We start from the raw sequence: 18,248 nt of genomic DNA, 5'->3' as shown, positions 1-18,248 counted from the left end.
ATAAGCTGAACTGTTTGCTAATGTATTTGCTGCTAATGTATACCCTTTAATTTTTCTTTTGTAAGTAATAATAATAATAAAATATATTACTGACCGTTTAACTGTTTATTTACAAAGAAACAACTCCAAATGAACATATTTAGTAATTTTGGGAATTTTTACAGGCGGGGGCGGGGGTGGGGCGGTGTTGCCGGGGGAATCCCTTATTAGGGTGGACATATCCCTTATTTTCACATCCCCATGTTGACAGGTATGGTCCAAACATATGCAGTATAGGTGAATTAGGTAGGCTAAATTGTCCGTAGCGTATGTGTGTGAATGAGTATGTATGGATGTTTCCCAGTGGTTGCAGCTGGAAGGGCATCGGCTGCGTAAAACATATGCTAGATAAGTTGAAAAAGAAAATGAATGAATTTAATGGGTCTGAAGTCTGTGCCAGAGCCCAATAAAAAAATTCTAATTTTCCTCCTTAAAGAGTTAGTTCACCCAAATATGTAAATTATGTTATTAAATACTGACCCAGACAGCATTTCTACACACGAGACTGTATGTAACGGTAGGAAAAATAAACTCTCACGCTCTTCAAGATGTGTGGAGTTTATTTGCGTAGTCACTACTATGGCTGAGAAGAATGATTGAGTTACTATGGCTGATGGGATTATTATATTCACAGTCCTACTTATTAACAGGATAAAATACCTAGAAAAATCTCTGTTGAGTACTGACTAACAATGCTTGACCACTGATGTTCTCATATGCTCTCTCACAATCTGGAGACATGAGTCATGTTGAGGCTGTTTACACCGCTTTTCATTTTACAAAGCATAAATTCTGCTGCGGTTATATGGGGTATCCAGGCACAGGCTGATAACCGGTTTCATGGTTTTACCATGGTTTGAAAAAGTCAAGGTTTTAAAACAGCTAAAATTTTCTGTTATACCACCATTCCTAAGTATATGTAAGGTTTTTTTATGTTGTATGAGTTTTTTTTTTATGTTTTGTAAAGAAATCTGTGTTATTGAAACGAATGAAGACAGCACAGAAGTCAATGATTTATTTGAATTATTTAGCCTGACATGTTTACTGCTCCAAAATATTATAACTGTTTCCTAAAATAAAATATACGGTGTTCAATAGGGGGAAAAAGTTTTTTTTTTCATTTAAAAAGAACATATTTTAGAGCAGTAATCACAATACTGTGAAACTGTCACATTTTTATCCAAGGTTATCATACTATCAGAAATTTATACCAGCCCATTTACTTCGAAAACTGTGGTTGTGTTTTAAAATGCAGACTTTTGAAGATAAGGGCATGTCTGCGTACATTCGCTCCTTGATTAGGTTTTCTGGAGCGTTCTGTATCCTTCATCAAGCCCAGCTCAAATGACACAGATTTTGGTTTCATTTTGGTGAATAAAGATTTGCTCTCTGTCTTGTGTCAGTGTTCTGTGGTGGTGGAGGGTGGCAGGTTGGGGTGTGAGGGCTCAGTGAGGGGACTTGGTGGTGGGTGGAGGATGGGAGAGGGTTCCTCGGTTCACTACGAGAGAATACTGTAGAGGACGTATCGCGGCTTTTTTTTTCAGTTTGGTTTGAATATTGTTACACCCCCCAGTATGCAGACACCCTAGTATAAAAATTAATTATGCTTAAAACAGAAGTATACTTTGGGAATCAGTAAAGTCACTCAAAAACGTCTGTTCTTCGACATTTACGTCAAAGACCAAAATAAACATATCTCTAAAATTAAATCAACTCTGCAGAAAACTGCAGCTGATTTTTGTAGGGTTGTTTTTTTAGCATTACGTCAGTCATTTAGTCACAAATCGTTCTAATATGATAAAGCCTTAGGGCAAATAAATGGGAACAGAAAGTGCCTATTTGAACTTTGTAACCTTATTTAAATGTCAGAGAGGACTTGCTTATTTGTAAACACATTTCGGAGGATGTATTCTAGTTGATTACAAATTTAATGGCAAAATACTATGACACCATAAAGAGAACATGTGCTACTGTAAATTAGTGCTTAAAGGTCAACAATTTTACCCCTTTTTCAAGATTTAAGATAAGTCTTTTGTGTCTCCAGAATGTGTCTGTAAAGTTTCAGCTCAAAACACCCAACAAATTATTTCTTATAGCTTTCAGAATATTTATCATTTTCGCTCTGAACACCATGTAGCTATTTTTGTTACCTGTGCCTTTAATGCTAGTTCTCCCCATACTCTCATCGTTCCCACATGACTGTCAGAGTCCGCCTTACTGTGCGGCTTTGGCCACCCTGGCGACAACACTGTCTGCCTTCAGCTCCGGTGGCGAGAGCGTCAAAATTCGCTACATTGATCTCGTATTTAAAGGGGCCGTTGCAGGTAATAATTGGAAATCCAGCAATCCGACAACCCTTGGGAACAACTGTGGTCAGAACCAAAGTTCCCAGTGACTATGTTCTCTAAACTCCTCTCAAGCAGTGGACTGACATTCTGATTGATTGGCGCCGAACCGCGTGATAGCTTATTACCATAAAGTTCGCTTGATTTCAACTCTCCTTGACGCTCACACCGGCGAAGACATGCCATGCTGGTCCTCGCCGGCACCGGCTCTCATTTAAAAATGAATGACTTCCGGTTACTTTGATGCTCTTGTCGCTTTCGATGTGAACATGCGTTTAATCTCCGCTTCAGCTGCATCAGATAAACAGCACAATGACAGACATGAAGGAAGAAGATCTCATGTATCGTTTGTGAGAAATAATACAGTTAGAACTTTCTCAATGATTATTTGATGTATTTCTTGTGGAGTTAATTCAAGCCTTTCTGCCACAATGAGTTACACACGATGTTGTTAAAAAGTTCACACACAAACAGCGCACGCGTTTAACTTTGCACTGTTTTTGCATGGCAAATGTGACAGGATGCATGTTACTATATCACTGCTGTATGGGCATCCGTTGTGTTAATGAAACGAAATAAACCTGATTTAATGTTCACAAACTGGAAATAAAATGTCTTCTTTTATAATTGTACTGACATGCGTACTGTGGTGATAAAGACGGTAAAATCTCTGTAATTAATTACAAACATGCACTGTTTTAAAAATGTTTTAAACTTGTAAAACTCATTCTTGATCACATTTGATGATGATTGATGATCACAGAGAGCTAAACAGATCGTTTAATCCCATGCATGTTAATATGCAGCTGTCAAGCAATTCTGTGGGTGGGGAAACCATACTTCTACATTACAATGCGGTCGGCTTCAAAATGGGAGGGATTTGGATCCTGTTTTACCATCAGGAAATTAAAAAAAAAGAGACTTATTGTCTTTATATCATCCCGATATGACTGAAGACACACTATACCTACACATAGTCCTGTCAAACAGCTAACAAAAGAGGATTTTCATCATAGGTGCCCTTTAAGACACATTTCATATATTTTTTAAAAGATTAAAAAACTGATATACAACTCTTTTGATTAACTATTTTCAAAAGATACATTTTAAAAGTCTTCTTTTTCACTTAGCAGTTTATTGCATCCTTGCTAAATAATCAGTTCTTAAAAGATAATTAAAAAAAATGGCAGCTTGACATTTAAATGGTATGTCTCATTAACTCTTGTTTCTCATGAAAATCAGCTCATAATAACACAAACAAAGCATTTCTTTATGTAGATGATGTTCTCAAAACCTGTAACCAGTGATGCAGCATCCTTGTTTGGGGCAGGTTATGTAATAACATAATCAGTTAAGACCTTGTTAAGCAAGTGGGCAGGTTTTAACAAAGTGTCACTGTAATCAACTGCTTCGGCACAAGAACCAGCATTATTTCAGTGAGAAAAAAAACTGTTACACTTTAGAAATACCCCAAACATCACTTTTATTCCTCATTATTCACTCAAACGTCCAATTAATTAAAGGACTGTGAAGTATAAGCCAGCTTTGGAGTATAAATTACTGAACAATTCTCCCTTGGGTTGAGACCAATGCATCAGCAACTTCATATGGGCTTCTCTCTTGCTGTTTATTATCCTGATTGATGCTCCCGATCCTCACCATTCTGAACGAGCGGAAGAAATGCAAACACATAACTGCAGAAATAATTCAGCAGAGCAGAAACTAACTCTTGTATTGATTTCCAAGTCAGAATCATTACTGATAACCGGCGGCACACCCGGAAATCAAAATACATTATCGAGAAGGCAGAAAGCCTTAGTGTGAATAAATAGGAATAGAGAGTGCAAAGATGACCTCCGTGACCTTATTTAAATGTCAGAGTGGACTTGCTTATTTGTAAAAACATTTAGGTGGATGTATTCTAGTTGATTACAAATTTAATGCCAACATATTGTGATGCCATAAAGAAAACACACCTGTGATGCTATTTGTTCATTACTTTATCATAAATCTGTCTACTTCCATAGGGCTATCAGCGTCTTTTGAACATGCTCTCAGTCTGACAACAAAGCAAAGACTGAAATGACTAATAGTCCTAATGACTGCCTGGAAGACAAGGCCTGTCCTCAGAAGACTTCTTAGTCTCAAATGGCCCACATGTACTTACCGAAATACATGGCTGGTCCCAAAGAGATGACCTCCAGTGCCAAAAGTGTCTTGAGTGAACTCAACTAATTGGACCCTTGTGCATGTAGATCATTTTGGCATGGGAAAAGTGACACTGGGATCCAATAGGCTTTTACGCTCTTAAATGGCCTAAGCGAATCATTTGGGCTGGAATAGTAAATTAATCCATGTTTCATCAACTGGATTAAACCACAATGCTGTTCGCTTCTGTATTGTCTTCTAAAAAACAAAACAAGAACGGTCAAAACTGTCATCAGCATTTTCAATTTTACTTGCGTAACTGACATGCATAGATCTTTAATATAAACTCGCTGGCCACTTTATTAGGTACACTTTACTAGTACCTGGTTGGACCCCCTTTTGCCTTCAGAACTGCCTTAAATTCTTTGTGGCACAGATTCAACAAGGTACTGGAAATATTCCTTAGAGATTTTGGTCCATATTTATTTATTTAATCCAGATTTATTTAAGGGTGAGTGCCTTGTTTTATTTTGTATATCTTTTCACCTGTTTATAGTTGAGAGAGGAAGATCAGGGAAGTTTATGCTGTTGATTTTCATCTTTGATTTTTGCATTAGGTAAGCTCATGGTTTCCGCTACATTCATTCTTTCATGGCTTCCAAAATTCTTCCCGCAACTGCTACATTATTACTCATTCAAAACATTCAGTCGTTGTTGTTTTTTTAATAGCAGGTTATAATCGCACTAAAACCTGTTAAAAGGTAAGTGAGTTATGACAGCGTGAATATTTCTGTAATCATAGTAGTGCTGTGCGTCATTTGTTTAACCCTTTAAGGTGACATACTGACTGACAGGTGCATGATGCGAGAGGCCAGCAAACACAGCATAGCTTTCAGTTATTATGATGAACACAGTTTCCATAATTAAATTTTACAGATAATAGACAATGCTTTATAATATTTTAAAATTTATAGAGGACTTTATTTTGGAGTTTATGGCTGTTTCACTTTACTTCAGGACGCATTAATGCCGCTCGGTAGGTCTATTAGAGACATTTATAATTATTCCTAGCAAATCTAATAAATGTTGGCGACATACTTGTTACATAAATGCACTAAATCACATTTCAGCAGCATTTGTTTGAAAGCGCACAAGAAAACCTGCACTTGACCAGCGTATATCTTAGGGTGTGCAAGAAATTACATAAATGCGATCTCGACTCGTAATACTGCGCTCACTACATTTGTCAATGAAATAACGCCACAGGTAGTTAGTAGATCGGTGTAAAAGACCCAACAGAGTGTGACACCACAGCTGGAAAAAATCCTAGAGAAAACACTGAAGCTAGTCCTCTAAACCAGTGGTTCTCAAACTGGGGGTCGCGACCCCTGCAGGGGTCGCAGAGTAATCTCAAGGGGTCACGAGAGTGATTTAAAAAATGTGTAATTTTCAGTGATTATAATATATATTTTTCAGTATTACAAGTGAAAGCTAATATTTTCAGATTTCTCAAAAGATATTACTAATAAATTCATAAAGTATTTAGGACACATTCATGCAGAATGCATCTTTGTACTTGAAACGCAGTGCTCAGGAACAGTTTAAAACTTGTCATGACAACTTGCCGCAGTAAACAATGCCAAGTGGTGCTCAAAGCCCGCAACGCTTGCCCCGCCTTTGCGCTCTTCTTATTGGCCCTCTGCTCTAAGAACTGAACACGAATGGATTGGCTAAATAAGCTGTCAATCACTCAGTCAACGCCTCCTGTCTTCAGATGACAGGAGCTACAACCGCAAAAATGTAAAGCGCTGAAGATGAGAATGAAAACAACACTGACAGATTTAGTTTTAGAAACACCTAAAGCTACAAATAATGGCACATCTGATTACTGATCATGTTGTGAATGTTAATCCACCATCTACATTTTTCGAAGAGTGGATAAAAGACTTCCATTGGCTTCAAGTCCGCTACACTGTTATCCCTAAAGTTGTATTAATTCAAAATATCTAGATTCAATAAACATAAATACCAATTTTTTTGCTCAATTACTCAATTTGTTTAGTTTGTTGTACGATTTGCATGATATTTTTGATTCTACTGGAATGTTTAAATTGAATGTACATAACAAAGCTTATTCTAGTCCGTTGTCAAAGTAGTGATGTGCAAGGGAAAATGTGATTGGCTCTTTGTCTTTGGACTGACGTCACTGGTGGATACAGCGTGAGCGCGCATTTTCGAATGGCTGCTGATCACTGTGAGTACAATTTCATATTTTTGTCTCAAACAGCCCACGCATTGTTTTCCTTTAATAAACAAAGCATGTAACAGTTAACAAGAAAGCTACATTAAGAAGTAAGATTAAGCTGTGTCTAACGTTAGGATCATGTTATTGTTCCGGTCAATCGCAACCGCCATTACCACATTTATATACAGTTCAAAGTGCAAAGACGTGCGTAATGCGATCGTGACATCAAACATATAATTTGTAAAAAAGTGAATGTAAGTTTTGCCTGTGTTAGCGTGTTCATTTATGCTACGTTATAACCGATCGCGGCCGCCGCATTATAACTTAACGTTACAGTTACTGTACGTGAAAACATGCTTTATGAGGTGAAGTTTAATATTGATGTTGTATTCGATGAGTCATCCGCGTTATCTGTTGTGTAAATTGATTATTTTTTTCAGTGGTGGTTATGTATCGTCAGAGATGTTTAGCATAGCATCAACCTGAGCTTTTTTATGTTTCTTTGTAAGTGAAGTATTAAACAGACTAGAATACATTGAGATTTGCCGCTTTCTTCACATTTAAGAAATACAATTCCATGTTAGTCAGCAGTTTTTAAAGATATGTAACCTCGTGCTCATCAACATGATCTTAGCAAGTGCATTTTCAGGTTATTAGAATGAAAAGCTACATCAATAAATAGCTGTAGCTCTCTAATTCATTTGGTTAACAGTATCTGTTTGGGAAAAATTTGGAGTAAACAGATCAACAAATATAAATGTGTTTTGTCAGCTAGTAAACTAATGTATGTTTTTGTAACTGCAGATTCCAGAAAGATCAAAGCAAGGCCAACCAGGATGAAATAAAAATGTAAGTATTGCACATTTGCTTGTGACAAAAGAGAGTTATTTTTAAAACATTACAGAATTAAACATGGAAGCTATGCAAGAACCAGCCATTTCCATGCATATATCAGGAATGTACTTGTAATGAAAGGAGTACATCGTTGATAAACATGGTAACATGTTAATTTTACAGTTGTTCAATTTTGACATTTCTCTGATGTTAATTAACTTTTTTGTGTGTTTTACTATTACAGGTGTATCAAGAATTCAACCTATGGGTCTCTTGATCATCACTGTACACACCTGATTCAGATCTTCAGGTCAAAGAGAGGTCTCACTGTGTTGCCATTGAGTGCTTCCAGTACTTCTTGGTGATGACCCTTCAGAGCATGAGTTCTTCAAAGCATGTTTTGTAAGTATCATTAATACATGTTTTTGTATATTAATATAAGTTTTTTTGTATCATGTTTCTTAATGTGCATTTATGTTAGCAATAACAATAAATAAATCACCCAAACAATGTCTTCTTGTAGTTCATTAATAAATAGAATAATGATCAACACCTTTGAAACTCTAAAATGATAAGTAGAATAACATAAAATCTTTAGTAATTTAATTATATCAAATCTTTTCATGCCGTATGCAATGACTTGTATACAAAAAAAAAAATATTTAGTGTTTTGTAGTATTTTCATATTTTATGTATTATTGAATACTGGATTTATTTGGGTATACAATTAACAAATTATGTTTGCATAGAACTAAAACATTCAATACAAGTAATATATATTAAAATCAAATGTACACCTCTAAGATTTATTTATGTTATCTATTTATTGTTGTAAGCTTCAGATTATGGAGACTCATGCCAACATGTGCCCACTGGATTCCTTAACCGAGAAAATTAAGATGTGGCTCTGCAACCCCTGTCCTTCCACCTCCACCCATCCTCAGTGGGAATCATCTAGGAGGGGAATGTTGAAATGGACAATATACCCCAGGCCATGTAACTTTTTGGATTAACCTATATACTACACCTACCTAGTGCATGGACAATACCCTTCTTTTCATTCAACAAGTTTGGGTAAGAAGACGCTGAAGGGTAAGATTCTGGCTGTTAAAAAAAATCAACTTGCCATGTAAAAAGGTACAGAAAAGGCATATTCCTTCAGGCTTGCTGTCCTAACTGTGAGATAAATTTTTTTTAAACTATGCCTTAGTGTTTGGCAAGTGTTAATATTCCATAATGTTACAATTTAATAACATACTGTGGTTGTTTATTATTTGTATGTGTTTGTAAAAATTGTTTAAAAGATTAAACAATTGTTTTAATACGATTTATAACAATAAATATTAACTGATTGTTGTACAAGGCATTTTCTAGTTTTGTCACTTGTTTCGGATTGATATTCCTAAGTGATTTTAAATAAAGTGTAAAGTAAATTTTTATTCTTTGTCCTTGTTTGTAATGTAAGTGTATTTTCATTAAATCATTTATAGTGAATAGCTAAATTTTAAATTATTTCTGTCACAACATTCAGGTCAAGATTTTATGTATTAAGCCTATACAGGTTGATTGAACTTAAAAAATTTATGGAAACTCGTTGCCCTAAAAAAGCTAATTTAGTTTTGTTAAAAAAACAACACCTTTTTGGTTTATTGTACCTAAGATTTCAATAGTGTTGTACTAAAAACCTTTATTTCAGTCAACTAAATATTTAATTAAATGCATTTGAAATCTTAAGTACAATAAACTTAAAAAGTATTGTTTTTTCAACAAGACGAAATTAGCTTTTTTAGGGCAACGAGTTTCCATAAATTTTTTAAGTTCAATCAACCTGTCCGGGCTTACAGTGTATGAAAATAACTAAAGCATTGAGGGTTGCTGGTTTAAAAGTTTGAGAACCACTGCTCTAAACTTAGTAGCTTTATGTTTGTTGTTTTAGGTTATACTCACTCCGTTTAACATCTAGTTTCTGTTAAAGTTCTTATTTTTCTATTACATAAATTTTAATGTTTATTTTTTCTAAAGCTTGTGTTGACTCTTCACTCCGAGGGCTTGAAGTGGATTGAAGTGTGTTCTCCACATTCATCTTTTTTACTAGTTCTAATTTAATATTATTTCCCAAATTTTAGTCTTCTTTGTTATGCCTTTTAAACAAAAAAACTCCTAGACTTAAAAAAAGTTGTAACAACATGATTGCATCACGCAGTTGCTGCAGATTTGTCAGCTGCACATCCATGATGCGAATCTCCTGTTCCACCACATCCCAAAGGTGCTCTATTGGATTGAGGATCTAATGATTGTGGAGGCCATTTGAGTAGTGAACTCATAGTCATGTTTAAGAAACTGAGATCTAAGATGATTCACGTTTTATGACATGGCGCATTATCCTGCTGGAAGTAGCCATCAGAAGATGGGTACACTGTGGTCATAAAGTGTTGAACATGGTCAGCAACAATACTCAGGTAGGCGGTGTCGTTGACACAATACTCAATTGGTACTAATGGGCCCAAAGTGTGCCAAGAAAATATCCCCCACAACATTACGCCACCACCACCACCAGTGGAACATGAACCATTGATACAAGGCAGGATGGATCCATGCTTTCATGTTGTTGACACCAAATTCTGACTCTACAATCCGAATGTCGCAGCAGAAATTGAGACTCATCAGACCAGGCAACGGTTTTTCCAATCTTCTACTGTCCAATTTTGGTGGGCCTGTGATCATTTTAGCCTCAGTTTCCTGTTCTTAGTTGACAGGAGTGGCACCCGGTGTGGTTTGTTACAATTTGAACTGCAGCAGATCGTCTTGACCATGTCTACAAGCCTAAATGCATTGAGTTGCTGCCAAGTGATTGGCTGATTAGAAATTTGCGTTGGACAATTCTACCTAATAAAGTGGCCGTGAGTGTATTTGCATAATGCCAGTCTGTGGTTTTCATTGGATGTTCTCAAACCATTTAGTTGGTTTGTGTTGTCAATATCATGTTGAAAAAAATTTACTGTAAACACAAAATATTTAATCATGTGTGAATTTTGTACTTTCATTAAACCCCTCTGCAAACCCTAAAACTGAGAAATCAATCTCTTACACTGTATCTGTATTTTCTTGTTTATATCTTGTGAGCACACAAATTTCATTTACCCTGCATATGCACAACAAAACTCATGTTCTGCTCTGGCTAATCTAAAGGTTTGATTGGCCATTGTGATCAAAACTCAATAGAAATGTGTGACTGGTTATTATTCTCGGCACTGTGACAAACAAGAAGTAAAATACGTCTGGTTCAACATGTACAGGATTAAATGCAATGCCACAAATTGACACTTCACATTCCTTTACACAAAATTGTGAAGTTTGATAGTGGAGGGCAGCGATTTTGCCCTTTGCCTTTTGTTAATTTTTAGTGGCATTTGCGCCACAAGCCATTGTTAATAGTTACATTTGTTGGAACATCTCAATTAACCACAACCCAAGTTAAAACCCCTCATTGAAAACAAGGTATTGATTTGGTTAGATAGTTTTTCCAATGTTTTATCTTCAGACTCAAAAGTGATATTGTAAAATCTGTGCTACAACTGTTGAAGCCACCAGAGCGGAAAATCTTTTAACTTTGAATGGAAGCAACCCTATTGCAGGAGACCTCAAAAACAAATTTAGTAAGCTTAAAATAGCATAATGTGCCAGAAAATGCTTGTAATAATGTAATCCAGCATATGTGAAGTTTGATCCGAGTACCTGTAACATGTAAACTGTGAACCATAGCATCTCCTGTCTGTGATGAAGCATCAGACATATTAGAGGTTCGGTCTCATGAAGGCAGAGCTAAACAGGCCTATTAGATTAGGCTATTTTTGTACCTGCTCTCCTGTTTAATGGAGTTACAAGGCTCTGGATTGCCAGGGCAAAACTGATTTTAAAATAAGAGGACTGACAGGCTGCCAGATATTATATATATATATATATATATATATATATATATATATATATATATATATATATATATATATATATATATATAAAACAATAACTCCATGGAGCTCTGCAATTTTTATTGGACAGCCACACAAAAAAGCAAAGTCAGGGACTTTGAGGAAATTTCCAAGAATTTTTAACTCCAGACTAATTCTTAATACCAGGGCTTGACATTAACTTTTTTAATCACCAGCCACTGTGGCTAGTAGTTTTCCAACATTACTAGCCACTCGCCATTTTCACTAGCCACATTTTTATTCTTGGGAAAATATATTTTATACACATAAATATGACTTTGACGTGCTAAAATTATTAGATTTAGATTTTGCGTTATATCCACATGCCTCCACATTCATTTCACTTTTTTTGTGTCGTGTATGAGCTTGCTCAATAATCATGAGCAAATGGGTCATAGTTTCTTAGTATTACAATTAGTATTTATTTAACAGAATTTTCAAAACTCAAAATGAAGGATTTGCCAAATTTATCTCTGACCACACAAAACATAAATGAATAATTATTTCTTAGCCACAAATTTTAAATGTGTCAAAATAAGCAAAATATAGCTGTATACTATACTTTTTATTTAACAACACATATGCACAGTAATCTGTCCTGGCTAAAGATCCCAGATCACCGGTTAACAAATGGGGAGTTAATCTCCCATTAAAGCAATGTTATAGTAAAAAATGATAATTAAACCATATTAACGCAAAAGAAAGCAGGTAAAAAAAAACATACCGTGTAATAATGGAAGGATGATCAAACACACGGTTAACGCTAGTCCCATAAATAAACTGTTCAAAGAATGGTAAAAGCTAAAGCAACCGGTGCTGCTCACAAAAAGACAAATCTGGAACTCTTGAAAGCAGCAGGACATGTTCATCACTTTTTGTCTAGTCTATTTGAAAGAGAACCGATTACATCAGTTGTATTTCTAGTCACAGTTGCTTCACGCAAGGAAACAGGAGCGCGCACATATTTTAAACAGTCACGCGCATCACCTCAGCTGTTAGCGCGAGTGATTATCCTCTCATTCGGTATTCACCTGCTTTCTATTGCTCGTGCGAACACAATTATTATTGTTGTGTTGCATCTCAATTCTAAGATCACATTTACATGCATATTGGACCATCCTTATTGTCGAACCCTGCTTTTAAAAATTATTATCCAGCAAAATTATTTTCAACCAGCCAAAGTGGCTAGTGGGAGTGTCTGTCTTACCCGTCACAGCTGAAATCTACCTGCATTTGGCAGGTTGGCGGGTGTTAATGTCAAGCCCAGCTTACTACTCAAAGTATGAGCTCATCATTTTTTTATTCTCACTCTCTCTTTGGTTGCAGTACCATCTGCTGATTTCCTTGTACTTGAATAATATCAGATATTAACTAAGACATGGACATCGCTGGCTTTAATTTAGCGGACATTTCTTACCAACATTTAACGAAAGCACCCATAATACATGTACCTCATATTTATCCTCAATCACCATTGCCACAGACCACTTGTGTGCAGGTAGGAATAGACTCCATTGTATTTCTACAATGGAAAAGTCTGCATGAAGAGGGAGAGAGCAATCGTGGGCCTCCATCCCTGTGGGTGGCTGATCCACACTCATGACAAAGTGCATCCGAGCAAAGGTCAGTGCAGAGCCTGCAGGCAACTACTGCTTCCCCCATCCTACTTAGTTAGTCATACTAAACAGGAAAAACATCACTCCATCATCCAGTGATGATGGGTGGCGAAATGAAAAAATGAAAAGAGAGCACAAAGAAGATCCAAAGCTGTGGGGGTGTGGAAAGCTAGATGAGACGGTGGGGGTGATCGATGAAAGCGACTCTCCGAAGTCTCTGGCACACATCCTAAAGCCCTCTTTAATTAAAGCTAGGAGCCTGGTGCAGAGCCAGACCTGAAAGCACGTCCTGTCCGATCGGTTGAGGAGATGTGGTGGAGCCAGACCGTGACTTCTGACATTCCACCACAACTCCTGACATTTGCCAGCGGCACTGGGCTATATGCGCAAGAGGAAGAGCTAGAAAGAGATAGTACGTGACTTCAGTGGCGTGAATTTACAAAAGTATTTACAAGGGTTTTAGCAACAATTGCATTGAACTGTATTTTCGAAACATATTAACATGTTGGCTCATCATGATGGCAACTGACTCCTAATTCTTTAGCTAAAGTGTAACATATTATGTTACATAATTCGCTTGCTAAATGTTTCAAACATCTCAGGCTACAGCATTGAAATCTAATCCTGTCCAAATAGGAATGGCTGTGACTGTAAATATTTTTTCATATTGTTTCTCCTCATTTATTTTGACCTTTGGTGCAATACCGCAAGCTAATTTTCTCATTGTGCTGCCTGGTGCACTTTCATTATGGATTTAGACCTTTTGCCAAGTTTCTGAGTAAAATAACAGTTGGTCGTTCAACTGCCTGCTGTCATCCCATCCAATGTAAAAAGCTAATTAAATCAATAAGGAGAACCATACTCCAGAAATTGCACAGTAAAGCCACAATAATAGCAGGTCACAATTTTTCATCTCATTCATTTTCTTAATTATACGGAAAGGTTATAAATAAATGAAACACCCACATGCAAATGTACCAATAGTAACTATGCATATTCTAATGCAATTTATTATATATATATATATATATATATATATATATATATATATATATATATATATATATATATATATATATATATAATAAAAAATACAAAGACACTCTAAATAAAACATTCAAAGTGCTGCATCATAATAAGTGTGATCAGCCTCTCTAGGATGTAATTAACCTGAAATGGAAAGCATTAATTAGCAGTACATAAAAAAAGCTTTACAGCCTTCCCTCCAAGCTATAAGACTTGAAGTTTTTGAACTTATTTGCAGCTTAGCGTATCACAGAGCAACCGCCTGGCTTTCAGCAAATGACTGTCAATCTACTAATGTTCTACGATCACCAATGTCCTCTCAAATAAGACAAATAGGATCATGGGGGATCAATCCATGTAACATTAGCAGATAGGCTCCACAACACATTGGACAGTGGGGAAGGTGCAGAGTGTGCGAGTAGAGGTGAACGGCTCCTGATTCATCAGATTTACTTTATGCCAGCTGAATTTCTCAATTTCACAGTCAGTGAAAATGTCAGTGGGTGTTACACCCCTCTTTCATATGCGCTATGGTCCAGTCATCAGACAAGATTATAGAAAATATGAAGGAAAGCAACCTGAAATTTTCTGTAGTTTTTTGGGGAAAAACATATTATTATAGCACAGTGCTCAGCATATATAAGTACACCCCTCACAAATTTTATTAGGAAGCTATACAATATATTTGTGCATATACATTAGATTAGTCAGTATTAAAGCCAAATCTGGAGCTTTTCTAACAAAATAACTTATTATAACGGTCCAAAAACGAGTACACCCAAATATATATTATAGAAAAATATTAAATACAAATTTAATAATTTTAAAAAAAGAGGAAAAATCAAGAGTAGCAAAAAAAAAAATTTCATTTATTTGAAATTTTGTAGGTTGTCATTTTTTGTTTGCAATACTTTGCTTGAAACTAATTGTATTATCTTTCAATTTCTAAATATTTTTGGTGACTAAAATATTATTTCAATAAATATATCTGTTTAATAAATCTGTTTTGTTTAAATACACCAAAACATTTTGCCTTTATTCACTGAGAGATGGATAAATATATTCATTTTCAAATTGGGGTGTACTCAATTATGCTGAGCACCGTATATTATATTATATTATATTATATTATATTATATTATATACATTAATTCCAAACTATTAGTTAAAACAAAAAGTTACTCCATAAACTCCATGATTTATTTAATTTAAAACTATGTAAGTGTGGTTCATTACCTCTCTCTGATATGAACCTTGTTGAGTCAAAATCAAGCCAATCCACATGCAAATTTATCTTAGACAGTGAAGAGATGGGTCTTAGGGCACCTCCAAACCAACAGTGGTGGAGTTTGACTGAAATATGAAGGCAACATAAACCAAATACATCTGAAGTATAACGAAAAATTGGATCTCATGTTACAAGCTCCAACCATTCAAAAAAAGAAATGCTCAAGAATACCTGTTTATTCTCAGTATATTTGCATTACTGCAGTTTAGAATTTAACACAGGCCTCAGGACTGCAGTAGTGTCCTTGTAGCAGATCTTTATTTTCCTGGAACTACTCAGACTCTTTCTTCTTGAGTTCTTTATGAGTAAAAGTATTATCACATGTATGGCCATACAATGAGCACACTTAGCCCAGCACAAACTTGTTTTGGATGTTCAGTCAAAAATTACTTAAAATCTTTCTTTTTTTTTAATACAGAACTAACAAACCAAGAAAACCAGACTACAAGTACAGATTACACTGCCTAAAACAATATTAAATAGCTCATTTTTGATCAATTGTTTACATGCATGCCACAATCACTGACAAAACAAGCACCACAGAGGCATGAAGGGAGTACGTTAGCATTGCAACTATCATTTAACCCGAGTGAGAGTCTTTAACTGTGGATGCTCAACCATACCTATTCTCTACAAGGTTATATAATGTTGCATTTCAAGCAAGCCGAGCCACTGACTGCCTTCTCACTGTACAGGACAATTTTACACTTCTGACACAGCAATTTTCCCTATAGCAAGCTATCCCACTTGCACACATTTGAATAATTCAGAAGTGTGATAAGAGGGAAAATTTTCTGCGGTCATGGCGTACAAGCAAAAACATTGGCTGCTATCTCAAAAAATGGTGCCATTGGTTTCACCTGATGGGAAGATGCAGAGTGATAAATTTGTTACAGTTTATTTGGGTTTTGTCACAATGTGTTTTTGATTTGGCTACACTTAATTACTTCCTAAGATGCTGAAACGCTTAATTAATGTTGACATGCTTTGAATTAGCATAAACCGGCAGATACACTTGCAAGACAAAACAGCCCTCTGGACAGGGAGACATTAGCTTTGCTTTTTCTCTCCCTTACTTTGATTGTCAGGAGGGGGAGTCAAGTCGACAGGCCCGGAGGGAGAAGAGGCTGACAAGAGGAGAGAAGTACTTGCCATTTCAAAAGCTCTCCCTGCTATCCTGTTGTTTTTAAGGCAGCAACTTTCTGCCTAGATTTCAAGGAATAACATCACATTCTACAAACAGCTAGTCCTGTGATGGATATGCAATTGTTTTATCTGTAGAGTAGGTTTATTAGTGATTAAAAACTATTGTCAATACCAACATTTAATCTGAAGATGTACGTTTAAAAATGTATTGATTTTGAATTTATTGATGATTAATTTAAAATATTGTTTTATGTACAAATATTAACATTTTGGTCAATAGCAAAACGCACAATGTTTTTATGCCAAATAACCACTACACACACTTTAATACATTTTAAATAATAAAACATAATTGAATTTTCAAAAATAAAAACAAAATGTACATTAAATAGTTTATAAATGCTATGAGTGAATTTATACATTACCACATTTTATGTATAGTATGAAATATTTATAATATATTAATTTAAAACAAACTTAGATTTAGTTATTATCAAAAATGGGGCAACACAGTTGCTCAGTGGTTAGCACTGTCGCCTCAGAAGGTCACTGGTTCGAGTCCCGACTGGGTCAGTTGGCATTTCTGTGTGGAATTTGCATGTTATCCCCATGTTCGCGTGGGTTTCATCTGGGTGCTCTTGTTTCCAGCTATAGGTGAATTGAATAAACTAAATTGTCCATAGGGTATGTGTGTGAATGAGTGTGTATGGATGTTTTCCAGTACTGGGTTGCAGTTGGAAGGGTGTTCGGTGTGTAAAACATATGCTGGATAAGTTGGCGGTTCATTCCGTTGTGGCAACCCCTGATAAAAACGGACTAAGCCTAAAATAAAATAAATGAACTATTAAAAATGTAACAATTCACAGTGAGCTGGTTGAAAATACGATTTAAATATGTGACTATTCAAAAGGAATCGAGATAGACAAGTTGAGGAGTAGGGACCAGTTGTATTTACTGCACTGTAAGCTTGCTAAAAATTTGCAATGGCGACAAAAAACACGTTGTTGCAAACTTCACTTAAACAACGAGTGTGATTGTTGATACTGAGGAATAAGGTTGTTATAACTAACTGATAAAATTGGTAATTATTGATAAAGAAATTTGTTGTCAATGAATGATACTGTCAATAAGTTAGCTGCTGAGGAGCATACATGACTGGTTGCTGGAAAAAGCATGAGCTCCTAGTCCTCCAAAACATGGGAGAACGTTACAGTAAATGTCTCTGAGAATATGGTAAGCAGAGTACAATATTACAAAAGCAGCAGAATATTACAATTAGTCAATGTGGTGGTTTTCACCAAATTCTAATAATATTACATTTGTGAGCCGAGAAGTAACAGTTTGCCCCTTCTTCTGATTTCTACCAGATTCAAAAATAAATATTTGTTGTTTGTTTATGATAACAATTTTTATCTGCTGTTAATATATTAGTCAGAATGTTTATGTCCTAATTTCATAATGTGAAAATAACATTAGTACATCACTTGTTTTGCTTTTTGTTTATATATATTTATATATATATATATATATATATATATATATATATATATATATATATATATATATATATAT

The 18,248-nt window shown here is 35.5% G+C and overlaps 1 protein-coding gene and 1 long non-coding RNA gene across 2 annotated transcripts in view; one reads left to right on the top strand and one right to left on the bottom strand.

Moving 5' to 3' along the window:
- prima1 (proline rich membrane anchor 1) overlaps positions 1-18,248 on the bottom strand; it is a 49,358-nt gene that overhangs the window by 22,660 nt on the left and 8,450 nt on the right. The window lies entirely within an intron of this gene.
- Positions 6,741-8,868, top strand: LOC130247960 (uncharacterized). The gene is made up of 4 exons (XR_008839581.1): positions 6,741-6,786; positions 7,582-7,626; positions 7,856-8,013; positions 8,448-8,868. It is a non-coding gene; the product is annotated as an uncharacterized LOC130247960 (long non-coding RNA).

Source organism: Danio aesculapii, chromosome 20 (assembly GCF_903798145.1).
Source record: "Danio aesculapii chromosome 20, fDanAes4.1, whole genome shotgun sequence".
Taxonomy (NCBI): Eukaryota; Metazoa; Chordata; class Actinopteri; order Cypriniformes; family Danionidae; genus Danio; species Danio aesculapii.
Note: the sequence above shows the minus strand (reverse complement) of the source record. Positions and strands in the feature narration are given on the sequence as shown.